The sequence below is a fragment of the Pinus tabuliformis genome, chromosome J, assembly GCF_031772625.1.
Source record: "Pinus tabuliformis cultivar Carrire ecotype Pingquan chromosome J, CPIR1, whole genome shotgun sequence".
Classification (NCBI taxonomy): Eukaryota; Viridiplantae; Streptophyta; class Pinopsida; order Pinales; family Pinaceae; genus Pinus; species Pinus tabuliformis.
This window is the reverse complement of record NC_142295.1, coordinates 1,004,237,743-1,004,251,173: the sequence shown is the minus strand read 5'-3', so window position 1 is coordinate 1,004,251,173 and position 13,431 is coordinate 1,004,237,743. Positions and strand designations below refer to the sequence as shown.

Sequence of the window (13,431 nt, the reverse complement as noted above, 5' to 3'; positions counted from 1 at the left end):
CATGAAAATTACATGAAAATTACATGGGCACTTTGTAATGTTCCTAAACATTAACTAAGTGATAAACTAATTAAACAAACAGTGCAATAATGGAAAATTAAAAGCGTTTAGCAAACACCCATGAAACACTGTAATATTGGAACTGCTGAGCCATATATTATGAAATATGAGAGCATGCGTACAATATATAAATGGAGTAATGCACCTGGGATTGTTTCAAAGACAAGCTGGTCCAAACCTAGGTGGTAGAATAGCTGGAAAGATAGTTGTTCAGTGGTTGTTCTACTATGCTCTGCGTTGTCCTAGTAAATTGCCGATCTGTTGATTTTGGCTTGCTGGAAAATGCCCAAACACTGGCTAGAAAATTTTTCCCTTTTAGCCTTAGACTCCTTGGACAAAACTAAGAAAAACCCAGAAGGGAATTTCTCTAGTTTTGACTTTGGATTTTGGCCACTTAGGAGTTGCTCTCCGCCTACATCTACTGACTTTCGGCCTGGTGGAAAGTGCCCAAAAAATTCTGCCCTTTTAACCTTAAACTACTTGGACAAAACCCAGAAAAACCTAGAAGGGAATTTCTCTGATTTTGACTTTGGATTTTTGGCCTCTTGGGAGTTGCTCTCTAACTACATCTACTAACTTTCGGCATGCTAGAAAGTGCCCAAAAACTGTCTAGAAAATTCTACCTTTAATCCTTAGACTCATTGAACAAAACCCAAAAAAAACCCAGAAGGGAATTTCTCTGATTTTGACTTTGGATTTTTGGCCTCTTGGGAGCTCCTCTTCAACTACATCTGTTGACTTTTGGCCTACTCGAAAGTGCCAAAAAAAATGCCCAGAAAATTCTGCCTTCTTAGCCTTAGACTCTTTGGACAAAACTCAGAAAAACCTAGAAGGGAATTTCTCTGATTTTGACTTTGGATTTTTGGCCTCTTGGGTGGCTAAATCAACCTTTACATATTTTTGGCTGCCCAGAAAACAAGCAGTCCCTTCCTCTGCGTGGTTGGTTGAACTGTGAATCACTACTGGAAACTTCTACAATCTTTGTGGATCAACCTCCCTATGGCGGGCACGAATGGTCCCCCGAAGTAAAGGTTGAATCTTCCCTACAAAAGACTCATGGCTAAACAATCGGTAGACTCGCTAAGCAGCAGAGCGTACAAGAGTGAGTTTGTTTGTCAAATATTATGAATGAAAACAAAATAAGAGCTAATATCTCTTTATAAATCCTTGGGCCCCCTTAGCCTCATGTGGGCCCCTCCATCCACCCATTCAATTTTTCCTCCAAGCATATCAAATGGATAATTCAAACTCCTATGTGGGTGGCCCCCACATTCCATTAGCAGCTAAATAAAGTCGATTTGGCCCCTAAGTCCCTAAGTTGAAAGTGTGGGACCCTCTTCCTTAGTCAAAAATGTGCAAAATTGTGTAGCAACACCCTGTTACTAATGTGTTTGAGAAGGGACATGATAGTCCTCTCCTCCCAAATGTTGCTTGCCCTCAAGCAACCTCAAAGTTGGGTGCTCCAAAATATGCTCACCCTCCCAGGTGGCATCCTCATCTGGCAAGTTCTTCCAATGAACCAAACATCGCTTGTCCTCAAGCAATGCATGAACAAACACCCTCTTTGACTGTGGACCCCCCCACTATCACTGTCAATTTCACCAAGGTCCCAAATGTGCTATTGGATCATCCTTGATTGTTGTACTATCCTATAGTGAAGGAGTCCACCGATACCATGATCCCAAGCCAATCTGATCAATGTGAAGCCCCCCTTGCTCCACTCACTATCCTACCAGATATTGGCATTAGAACCCCTGTGCCTATCACCAATAAGTAGAGCATCCTAACGATATAAAACTCTGTCCAAATCTTCATGAAGTTGCTCTACCAAATAGTCCATCTCCTGCATTACAAGAGTAAACTCCTGAAGATGTAATCCAATCCTGGTGAAATTGAACCCTTGTCTACCCAAGCCTCCCCTAATCTCCTCTTGTCAATCACCCTGCCACACCGGTGAAGTTCCCCACACCATCAATGAATCACTAAAATCAAATGGAAGATCTGCATGACCTTCCCTTGTAGAAACCAGCTCACCTCTACGGGTAGTTGAACTGCTCATCCATGTTATGCCAGAATTCCCTGCCCATTGCTGAAGGAACCTATCCTATTGACATCATGACACTTTAGTCATGAATTACTACCTAGCATTCTCGTACCAAAACCTCCTCTCCCATAACTCTCAGCCATAATCTATGCAATGATCGAGGCTAGGCCAATCTTGCCAAAGTGACTCAACAGTGCCAACGCTTATCACTCCATGGCTAGCCCAAATCCTGAGCAACAATCTGCCTTGTCCTATAGTGAGGACTTCGGTGATCGCCCATGTGTCTGCCTGTGAATGAATCAGTCCACTTGTTATCTCAACCATGCTCACTGAGGAGTGGAGTATCCCACCAATCCATTAGATCCCTGGATCCCATAACCATACTGGAGGTCCACAAACCCTAATCCTCTCTGTTTGTTGTTGTGATATGTTGCTAGTTGTTGGAACCCCTTTATGCCTCGTCTCTGCCTCCTGTAGGTATCCAATAGGTAGGCACTGAGCATCAAGAACCTGTGCCGCAAATATCCAGTTGTTCTGTGCCTGCCAAATCACACAGCAAGATCTGCTATCCCAGCTCCTGATGATGTGCTCGGGTACTGCCAAAAGCCTAGGCATCATCCTGCCAACAAGGACTATTGTCCTCTGCACCTCATCCTCCCCTAACACCTCAAGATGTCCAACTGAAAAAGCACCATGTAAATCCCTCTCGGTCACCTCCCTAAGTGTGAACCTGAGGGTGGAACATATGCTACCTCGACAATCATCCATGCCATCCCTAAGTCTGTAATCGTCAACTCGTGCACCTACCAAGTGTCTCAACTGGAGAGTCTCATCTCGGCCCATGACACATGGTGTCTCATCCAAGTGCCTAGGGTGAGTCCCCCATGCCCTGTTGTCTAAAGGGAGAGTGTCAAATTGAAACAACCAAACTCTTTGTGACTGTAAGCAACACTGGAGGATGATGGGTGGGTATGTCCCAAACAGTATGATCAAGAGTCTGTCAGAATGCTCAAGAGTAATCCTATGGACAACACTCTCTCCACCTCGGATCTGTTGATAACTCCCTCGAGGCCCTGCCTCCACTAAACATGGTGTCCCCAAATGCTCGACAATGTCCTCATTGATCCTAGGTGAGTTGCGTCCAATGGTACACCTACTATCCCTGTCCATAAGTCTCCTTGGAGGCAAAGATCCAAGAGCCCGTTGCACCACATCATGTGTAACTACATACCACCAAGTAACACCCCACTCCATGAAATGTCGCTGTGTGCTGTAACCTATCCATATGAACATCTGGATACCCCCGACTACGGCTATACCATTTTGTACCCTCCTATGTCCTACCTGTGTCACTGCACCTGTCACTCCCCGCACATCCTTAATGCGATGCGAGTCACTTCTCCTACCCCACAGTGTAAACCGGCATGCTATGGTATACCACCATGTATCTCCATGCTCCTTTGTAGACCACTACTCCTCGTTTCATAACCCTGCACACCATTGGGTGCTATGGCCTAGAATTGGGTTTGTATGCATCAGGCCACATCCCTCTATATAACACTGAATGCTACGACCTACTCTGTGTAGTCTTGTGTACCACTGCCTACTATCATACCACCCTGTAACATATGGTATCTTGCATGTGCCAAAGTGTCTGCCACTCTGATAGTGACCCCACCATGACACGCGTCATGTCCCCTCGTCCATCCTAGTAGACCTGAGCACCCTAACTCCACTCCTACTAGGGGGGATATCTCTGTTGTGCCGATCGTCTGTGACCCCTGAGTCCTAAACCTCAATGGGAGAACATCGTCTCCATACAATATTCGGTCTAGTGGCCTACCCATGCCACCTCCTCGAACCAACTCCTACCAGAGAATGTTAATCATCCTGCGCCCCCATGCGCAACCAATATGCCAAAACAACCAATGGATTCTTCTCACAAAACCACTAGCGTTAACTAGAGCTCCCCTAAGGAATGCATGCGCTCAGGCATGGGGTTGACTACCTCATCAATGCCATAGCCATCCTGCATGCCTGATGTCAGATAGGAAGCCCCACTTGGATCCCAATGTCAACTTGGGCCTCCAACACCCTCAATCTCTGAGATCTTCCACTAGGCTTTACTACGAACTACGACCATCTCCATGAGTCTAGCCCACTCCACTAGGTACCAACTCAAAATCTCTCGCCATCCAACCCCAAGAGAGGGATCAAATGCACAAACTCTAGCACATAGAACAAGCCCGACATGCACATGTTGCATCTTGTGCAACTCTGACCGTCTCATCCCACTACCCAGATCAACACATGAGATTTGACAAGGTAGCTCTGTCTCTCTCTCTCCTATGAGCAAAGGTGACCCAACAGTGCTACTAACTTGGTCATCCCCTTTGGTATGTCTAGAAAACTATGCCTCTCTCAATCCAATGCGTAAGGATAGGATGATAACGCTGTAGATCCTATCAGTGTGCCTCTAAAGCGAACTGTGCTGAAATCCCAACGTGTGGTCTCTATGCTTCCCCTCATCACTAACTAGCCTAAAGGATGATTGCACATCCTCCTCCATCACGGGCTCGACATGAGCCTCCAACTACTGCTCCCTAGATAACCCAACATGAAAGACATGCTCATCAGTCAGCTGAAGGTGACTGTCATCTGACAACTGTGTCATAGATCTGGATGCCTCTGTATCTATTAGCTCCTCATCAATAGTGGGGATGTTTCCTGACACCTCATCAATGGATGGTCCTATGGGTGTATGTTCTAATTTCTCCCCCAAGGTGTCAACTGGTGTTATCAGAGAGGCCTCCAACAATGGTGACTCTTGTGCCACACTCGGTATACCAATGTGATCCTCACACTCCTGCATGTCGTCTACTTCATGTTCAATCCCCTCCTCAGGCCCCTAATGTCTAAGACCATGTCTCCACCAGCAAAATCGTCTCCTTGACTCATCCTCTAACTGTCTCTGGCCTGCCTGCTCCTTTCCAAGAGATCTGGTGCCCTGATTCTGTCGGCTTTCCCCACATAGTGTAGATGGTTGTACTCCCATGGCTTGTGCACCTCTAGTGTCTATGTTGTAAGGACAAGGATGGATCTGGTCTGACACCTTCCTCAACTGAGCCAACCTCTCATCACTCCAGCGGATTCCACCCCAGAATCCCTGCATACTGAATCTCCCTTGAGCCATGGGTAGTGTACGGTGTAACTCGTCACTGTGCATACATGCCCAAATCTCCCATGATCTTACTAGTTACCCACAGCTGGGCCAAGATCATGCTCTTATACCACTGTAATGTTCCTAAACAAGAATTTAAGTGATAAACCAATTAAACAAATAGTGCAACAGTGGAAAATTAAAAACATTTAGCAAACACCCATGAAACACTGTAATACTGGAATTGCTGAGCCATATATTATGAAATATGAGAGCATGAGTACAATATATAAATGGAGTAATGCACCTAGGCTTGTCTCAAGGACAAGCTGGACCAAATCTAGGTGGTAGAATAGCTGGAAAGATGGCTGTTCAAATGCTGCTCTACTATGCTCTGCGTTGTCCTAGTAAACTATTGATCTGCTGACTTCGGACTGCTGGAAAATGTCCAAAATTTTTTTCCCTTTTAGCCTTAGACTCCTTGGACAAAACCCAGAAAAACCAAGAAGGGAATTTCTCTGATTTTAACTTTGGATTTTCGACCTTTTGGGAGCTGCTCTCCAACGACATCTGTTGACTTTTGGCCTGCTGGAAAGTGCCCAAAAACTGCCCATAAAATTCTGTCTTTTTAGCTTTAGACTCCTTGGACAAAACCCAAAAAAACCTAGAAGGGAATTTCTCTGATTTTGACTTTGGATTTTCGACCTCTTGGGCACTGCTCTCCAACTACATCTGTTGACTTTCAACATGCTGGAAAGTGCCCAAAAACTGCCAAGAAAATTCTACCCTTTTGGCATTAGACTCCATGGACAAAACCCAAAAAAACTGAGAAGGGAATTTCTCTAATTTTGACTTTGGATTTTCAGCCTCTTGGGAGCTGCTCTCCAACTACATTTGCTGAGTTTCGACCTGCTGAAAAGTGCCCAAAAACTGCCCATAAAATTTTGTCCTATTAGCCTTAGACTCCTTGGACAAAACCCAGAAAAACCCAGAAGGGAATTTCTCTAATTTTGACTTTGGATTTTTGGCCTCTTGGGAGTTGCACTCCAACTACATTTGCTAACTTTCAGCCTGCTTGAAAGTGCCAAAAAAATGCCCAGAAAATTCTTCCTTTTTACCTTTAAACTCTTTGGAAAAAACCTAGAAAAACCCAGAATGAAATTTCTCTGATTTTGACTTTGGATTTTTGGCCTCTTGGGTGGCTAAATCAACCTCTATGTATTTTTGGTTGCCTAGAAAACACACAGTCCCTTCCTCTGCGTGGTTGGCTGAGCTGTCAATCACTATTAAAAACTCCTACAATCTCTGTGGAACAACCTCCCTAGGGCGGGCACGGATGGTCCCCCGAAGTAGAGGTTGAATCTTCCTTACAGAAGACTCCTGGCTAAATAGCCAGTAAACTCACTAAGCAGCAGAGCATACAAGAGTGAGTTTGTTTGTCAAGTATTCCAAATGAAAACAAAATGAAAGCTGATCTCTCTTTATAACTCCTTGGGCCCCCTTACCCTCATGTGGGCCCCTCCATCCACCAATTCAATTTTCCCTCCAAGCATATTGAATGGCTAATTCGAAGTCGTATGTGGGTGGCCCCCACATTCCACTAGCAGCTAAATAAAGTCGATTTGGCCCCTCAGTCCCTAAGTTGAAAGTGTGGGACCCTCTTCCTTAGTAAAAAATGTGCAAAATTGTGTAGCAGTGCCCTATTACTAATGTGTTTGAGAAGGGACATGATACACTTTTAGGCTGAAATTTCCTCTAATAGGCTTTTATTGATCAAGGTTCTTGCTGGTGGAATAACTCTATTTGGAGTTGGAACATCCCCAACAAGTTGAAGTGTTTCTTTTGGTTAGTCATGCAAAAAAGATAATTAGTCTGCGAAAACATCCAAAAAATAGAATTCTCTAGACCAAACCTATGATGTCTTTGTAAAATTCAGGAAGAAATGATTAACCATCTTTTTGTTTGTTGCAGGATTGCTAAGGAAATTTCACAAACGGTTTTATAGGGTCTAAAAAAAGTGACCAGACTTCCTTGGAAGACTCTCTTCTTCACCGAACAGAGAAGTCAAAATTTCTATTTTGCCTCCCAATATTGGTTGTTTGGGGAGTCTGGCTCATCAGAAAAATAGTTATTTTCAAAAATTCAAATATCAACATTTCCCAATAATTTTCCAAAATTGTATCATTGTTCAAGGAATACAACTTGAAGCAAAAAAAAAAAAAAACAAAGAAGGATCACTTCGCCAAATTTATCTCAAAGTTGTCCAACTGGCTTCTTCGATGGAGCTGCACAAGAGGATAGATGTGGTTGGGGGTGGGGACAGTGGGAATAATTAAACTGACATAGACTATATCAATTCGTTTAAAAAATGATATGAGGGGGAACTGACACAAAGGTTGACCTAATTGCTTGTTGGGCTCTAATGTTTCTTGCAGCTATGAAAACAATTAAATGCATTCAAATTATAGGAGATTCAAAATGTCTAATAGACTGGTTGGTAGGTAAATCTCAACTTAAAGTCTCGAATCTTGCTCCATGGAAAGTTAAAAATGTGGAGGTAAAGAAACGCTTCCTGAAAAATAACTTCCAACACTTCCATAAAGAGCTTAATTCAAAAACAAATCTCCTTTCAAAAAGAGCCCTTGCCATGGACACAAGTTCCATCTATTATAAAGAATGGATCGACAACTTAGCTGAATGTGCTCATACTCTGTCTATCTACTAGACAAATCAACTTTGTCTTTTATCTTCAGTTTATCATATAATTGTTTTCCTTCTAACTCTTCTTCTGATTATTTTTGTTTGGTGATGTCAGTGCTCTACAATTGTCTCATTTCAACTTCTTGTCCAAGATTCCAATTCCTTCTAGCACAGATCAATATATCATCTTTTCTGGTCAATTGTTGTCTTTTTTGTCATCTAACAACAATCTATTTATACTTCAACTACATTGTTGTTTATATGAGTTTCCTTGGTTTTCTGTTGTCTTTTTTGTTTTGTGACAACAACCCGTTTACTTTTTAGTTTCTTTGTTGTGTATATGACTAAAATAAAATGCACTTTTTTTATTCCAACAAAAATAACAAAAATAATCTCTTTTATGTTGGAAAAACAATGTCATTATTTTACATTTTGACCCTTTTATTAAGAGTTAATTTTGAATGGAGCAAATATTTGTTGAAATTACATGTTCTACCTATTTTATTCCATATATTCAAGAGTTTTTCAAGGGCTTGAATCCATTTATGCATTCGAAAATGCAACTTAAAAAACAAATGAAATATATATATATATATATAACGAGAGATAGAGATTCATCTTAGCCATCATCTATCAGGTCCCTGGATGGATGCAATCTTTGGAGGTGCAATTTTTAAAGTTTTGCACTTCAAGAGTTTTGATCCCTTTTGGCCCTTGTTAGATTTGTGCTTAAGATGGATTTATACTAGTAATAATTGACATCTCTACATTCTAGGCTTGAGAGCGTCTCATGGTGCAATTATATTTTAAAATATAAATTTAATTTACATATGGCCATGTAAGACATAATTTGAAAGTACACTCACCAAAATTTATCTCATTGCACCAAGAAGCACTCTGGAACCTAGTATGGAAGAGATGTTGTATTGTCTTGTTATGTAAACATCTTTCTTGATCAAATTACATTAAAAAAAGAGAGGTGCAAATCTTTGCATCATTAAAACAAAAAATAAAATAAAATAAAAAATAAAAAATAAAATTAATAATTATAAGTATAAAGTTAAATAAATTAAATTATTGTCTGATTTTTTCCTACGGTATTCTTCTTTAGTGTACCCTATTTACTAATTATAATTTTAACTATATAATCATAAATTTAAATAAATTAAATTATGAAAATCCAACTGTTCCCAATCCATGGATTTTCTCATGGTTTTGACAACCCATGGTTTCTCCCATCGTATTTCCCTTTAACTATCAAATTCCAAGTTTTGACAACCCACAAATCTTTGCATAATTAAAATTATAAAAACAATAATTATAGAGAAAATTTTCAGCGAAAATCACATGTAATTGTCACAATGAACCACACTGGTTGGTTCAAAACGCGTCGACAAAGGTCTTCTACATGTGATTTTTGCTGAAAAATTTCTCTATATTTGTTAAGGATCACAGAAGCCTCAATTCAACAATAATTATAATTATAATTATAATTTTAACTATATAATTATAAAGCTAAATAAATTAAATTATGAACTCCAAGATTTTCTCATGGTATTTAACTATATAATCATAAAGTTAAATAAGTTAAACTATAAAAATCCAACTTTTTTTTTCCATGGTTTTGACAACCCATTGATTGTTTTGATAACTTCTAGTTTAAATAAGAGACATAAACCTTTATATAATTAAAATTTGTTAATTTATAAAAAATTTCAGAGAAAATCACATAGAGAATATTTGGTCTACGCATTTCGAACCAAATAATTAAATTATGAAAATAAAATTACCAAATAATTAAATTATGAAAATAAAATTAATAATTCTAATTTTAACTATTTAATTATAAAGTTGAATAATTAAATTATAGAATCTGGTTTTCTCTATTCTCCTTTAATGTAGTCTATTTAATCATTATAATTTTACTATGTAATTATAAAGTTGAACAAATTAAACCATAAAAGAGCGTAGATTCATCTTTAACTCCAATTCTATCAAGCATCTAAAAAGATTATTTTGAGTATCAAAAAATTTGAAAAAAAAAATGGCACCCCAATCTATCAAACTTCCCAAAAAAAAATAATTTTAAATACAAAACTTAAAAAAAAAATAAGATAAATCTACACTATATACTCCCTCTATCTATTCTACATTGAAACTTTACCTTATCTGTTATAAGCCAATATTATTCACGGAAATGTAACGTTTCTTCACTCCGACCAAAAATGATATATTCCGATATTTTCATTTCACTTTTGACTCCCAAAGAAATGTAAGGGGCCAGGAGGATAAAGATTATTCCTTACGAAATTGCAGAAACAAATTATTCACTGAAGTTTGATTTTGCTTTTAATAAAATCAATGATTTTGTCGTGGGATTTTATGCTCGGTATGACCGACAGTTGAATCAGCAGTCCAGAGTTCACATACCATCCACTGCAATCTGCCAGCGATTTAACATTAGAAGCCTCAAAATACAGCATCAAAATTTTCACGAAGAAAAACAGTGCAAAATCGGCGATTTAAGGGTATTTTCTGAATGGAGTACTTGCTAACCTTCTTGTTTATTCTATTATTAGGCTGCATCATTCCCTCTTCCCTCGCAGAAATTCGGTTCTCTCAGATCCGCTCAGACTCCCGCCCTATAATCATTTTTCATGAATTTGGCTTTACAGAAAGAGGTTATTTAGAAATGTATGTAACAGAGGCCTCCTATAAGCTCACAGTTAAAAAAGAAATTCAGCCCGCTCATGCGGGTTTTTTTGTTACCACGAGCGATGCATGGATCCATGTTTTACAGCAGTTAGAGCAGGATAAAATTAAATGTATTCTTGACAGCGATCTCATTACAGTTCTCTTCACATTTGAAGTGATACAGAAGAACAAAAAATTTAACCAGACATTTCACCCCTCAGAACCCAACCTGTACATTTTGATATTTGCGAATTGTATAGCTGACCTTCAGGTTTCCATGACTATGAAGGCTGTAATGTACAATTTAGAGGGAGAATCCAACAGTAGAAATTATTTGCCTGCAGGTCAAACAATTCTGCCAACATTGTATTTTGGGTTTTTTGTGATTTATGGAACTTTGGCTGGGGTTTGGTCATATGTATGTTTAAAAAGTAGGGCTTCTACCCACCAGATCCATATCTTAATGGGTGCATTGGTCTGCTTGAAGGCTGTGATTTTGATATGTGAGGGAGAGGACAGGTCTTTTATTAAAAGAACAGGGACTGCCCATGGTTGGGATGTTGCTTTCTATATTTTCAATTTCTTCCGGGGTATCATGCTTTTTACTCTAATTGTTCTGATTGGCACGGGCTGGTCCTTCTTGAGGCCTTATCTTCAAGAAAAGGACAAGAGGGTGCTCATGCTTGTCATCCCTCTGCAAGTTGTTGCCAATATTATTGCAGCCATGCTCGGCATGTCGGGACCGTCTGCAAAGGACTGGTTTGAATGGAAGCAGTTGTTTCTTCTTATTGATATTGTTTGTTGTGGTGCTGTTCTTTTTCCTATTGCTTGGTCAATCAAGCATTTGAAAGAAGCAACTCAGACAGATGGTAAGGCAGCAGTAGTTTTAAAAAAACTGGCCCTGTTCAGGCACTATTATATTGTGGTGATCTGTTATATCTACTTTACTCGGGTGTTTGTTTTTTCTATGATGACAAAAATATCGTTTAGGTATTTGTGGACGATTGATCTGGCCAGAGAATGTGCAACTCTCGCATTCTATGCTTTCACGGGATATAAGTTCAGGCCTGTTGTGCACAATCCTTACTTGATGATTGAGGAGGAAGCTGAAGCTCAGGCATTAAATATGGTTGATAGTGTTGTTGAGCTCTAGACTCAACTTTGATGGGTTCTTTTTGGATAAAGACAAGATGATTTTGGATGTTTTATTTCATTTTCTGTGAAAGAAAGCATCAACCTATTTTTAGTGCTTTTTCTTATGCTGTGGAATTAAAAGTTACACTCCCTGTTACAGGGCTTTGAACCCTTCATCAAGCTGCCCAACATTTTTATGAACTTCTTGAATTTGGACATAGGCTATGCTGTCTTTTGGTTGTAATGTATAAGCAGCCAGTCCTGACCTACCAAGTCATATTAATGAGTTAAGTTTTCGCCCTGCCAGCTTAAAGAAAGACATTGTTCAAATCATTTCTGCTAGTTAATATTCCACATAATTTGCTTCAAGTAGAGCCGGGGAGACAGCACATAGGTTGTACCTAAACCAGAGTATATTGTTGTACAGTTTTCTGTTTGTCATAAGATAGATATGTGTTTGGTGTTCAGACAGGCATCATGAATATACATTATTTTTTGGTCATTGTGTGCAAGACCAATGTATATTGTTGTGTTTAATAAATGGTTCTGGTATTTGGCGCAATTGGTTTGAGATCTCAAAATAACTATATTTTTATTTAGCATAGAAGTATGTATGGCTCATGATCAGCTAATATTTCAATAGAAGGTTAGTTTGAACTTTGGTTACTATGCCATAGAGTAGTACATCTGTCAAACTCGTAAATTTAAGTATTGATAATAGGATTTTGTCAATCCCCTTAAACGATTTAGCATTTCGTTTGTTTTTTGGAAATACTTTCTGCTCCATTTAAATACAATAGTGGAAACTTTCAGGAATGTCACTGTTTTTTTAGTAAGACAAGTGTGTGATGTCCATGATTCTCAATCTGTGGGAATTTAATTCAAGGCTACTGTGTGTTATTTCCTATGGAAATCTTAAGCTAGACTCTTTCAAAGAGCTCTTTTAAGTTAAATCCTTTATTTAGTTTAATAGTCTTGAATTTTAATGTACATCGCTACATTAATAGGTACATTGCTTCCAGAAAGTTGGTCTTTGTTGAACTCCCTATTTCATATGTCATCCACTCAGATATTTAGTATATAGCAATTCTGTGTGCTCCTGACTACTCCTTATATTGTGCCTTAATTCTTTCTTGATGATGAGGAGGCGTTGCAGGTGATATTTTGTTTTAATTGCATTATTCATGTTCACCTAGGGAAACTAAATGTAAATCTTGAAAAATGAAGGAATCCTGTATTTCACAGTACTCCGACAGTTTTAATGTTTGAATTCCTTTCCTTATGTGTTGCTGTTCATGCACAACTTGCTAATAATTACATCTGTGGACTCCTTTGAGCACGCATCACCTGCTTGGGAACACGAGGAGCTTTGAAATCTTACTCTCACACCTTTACCTTTCCTCAAATTACAGGAGTGTCTATTTGGGACTCGGGAGTTGCAACATACTTCTATAAAATCCTGTGTCCTAGGCATTTGAAGTTTTACTATCTCAGTTTGAAGTTGAACTAATCTATAAATTTCTAATGATTCAAAAAGTATTTACGAACACAACACTTCCTCGTGGTGTATGACATGAATTGATGTCTTTTATTTAGATAGTCAGGGTGGCACGCTGCATGAACATTTGTAGTTTTTCTT

The 13,431-nt window shown here is 39.2% G+C and overlaps 1 pseudogene; it reads left to right on the top strand.

Annotated features, from left to right (window-relative positions):
* Positions 1–10,169: 10,169 nt before the first annotated feature.
* On the top strand, positions 10,170–12,314 carry LOC149230245 (protein CANDIDATE G PROTEIN-COUPLED RECEPTOR 7 pseudogene; annotated as a pseudogene).
* Positions 12,315–13,431: the final 1,117 nt, after the last annotated feature.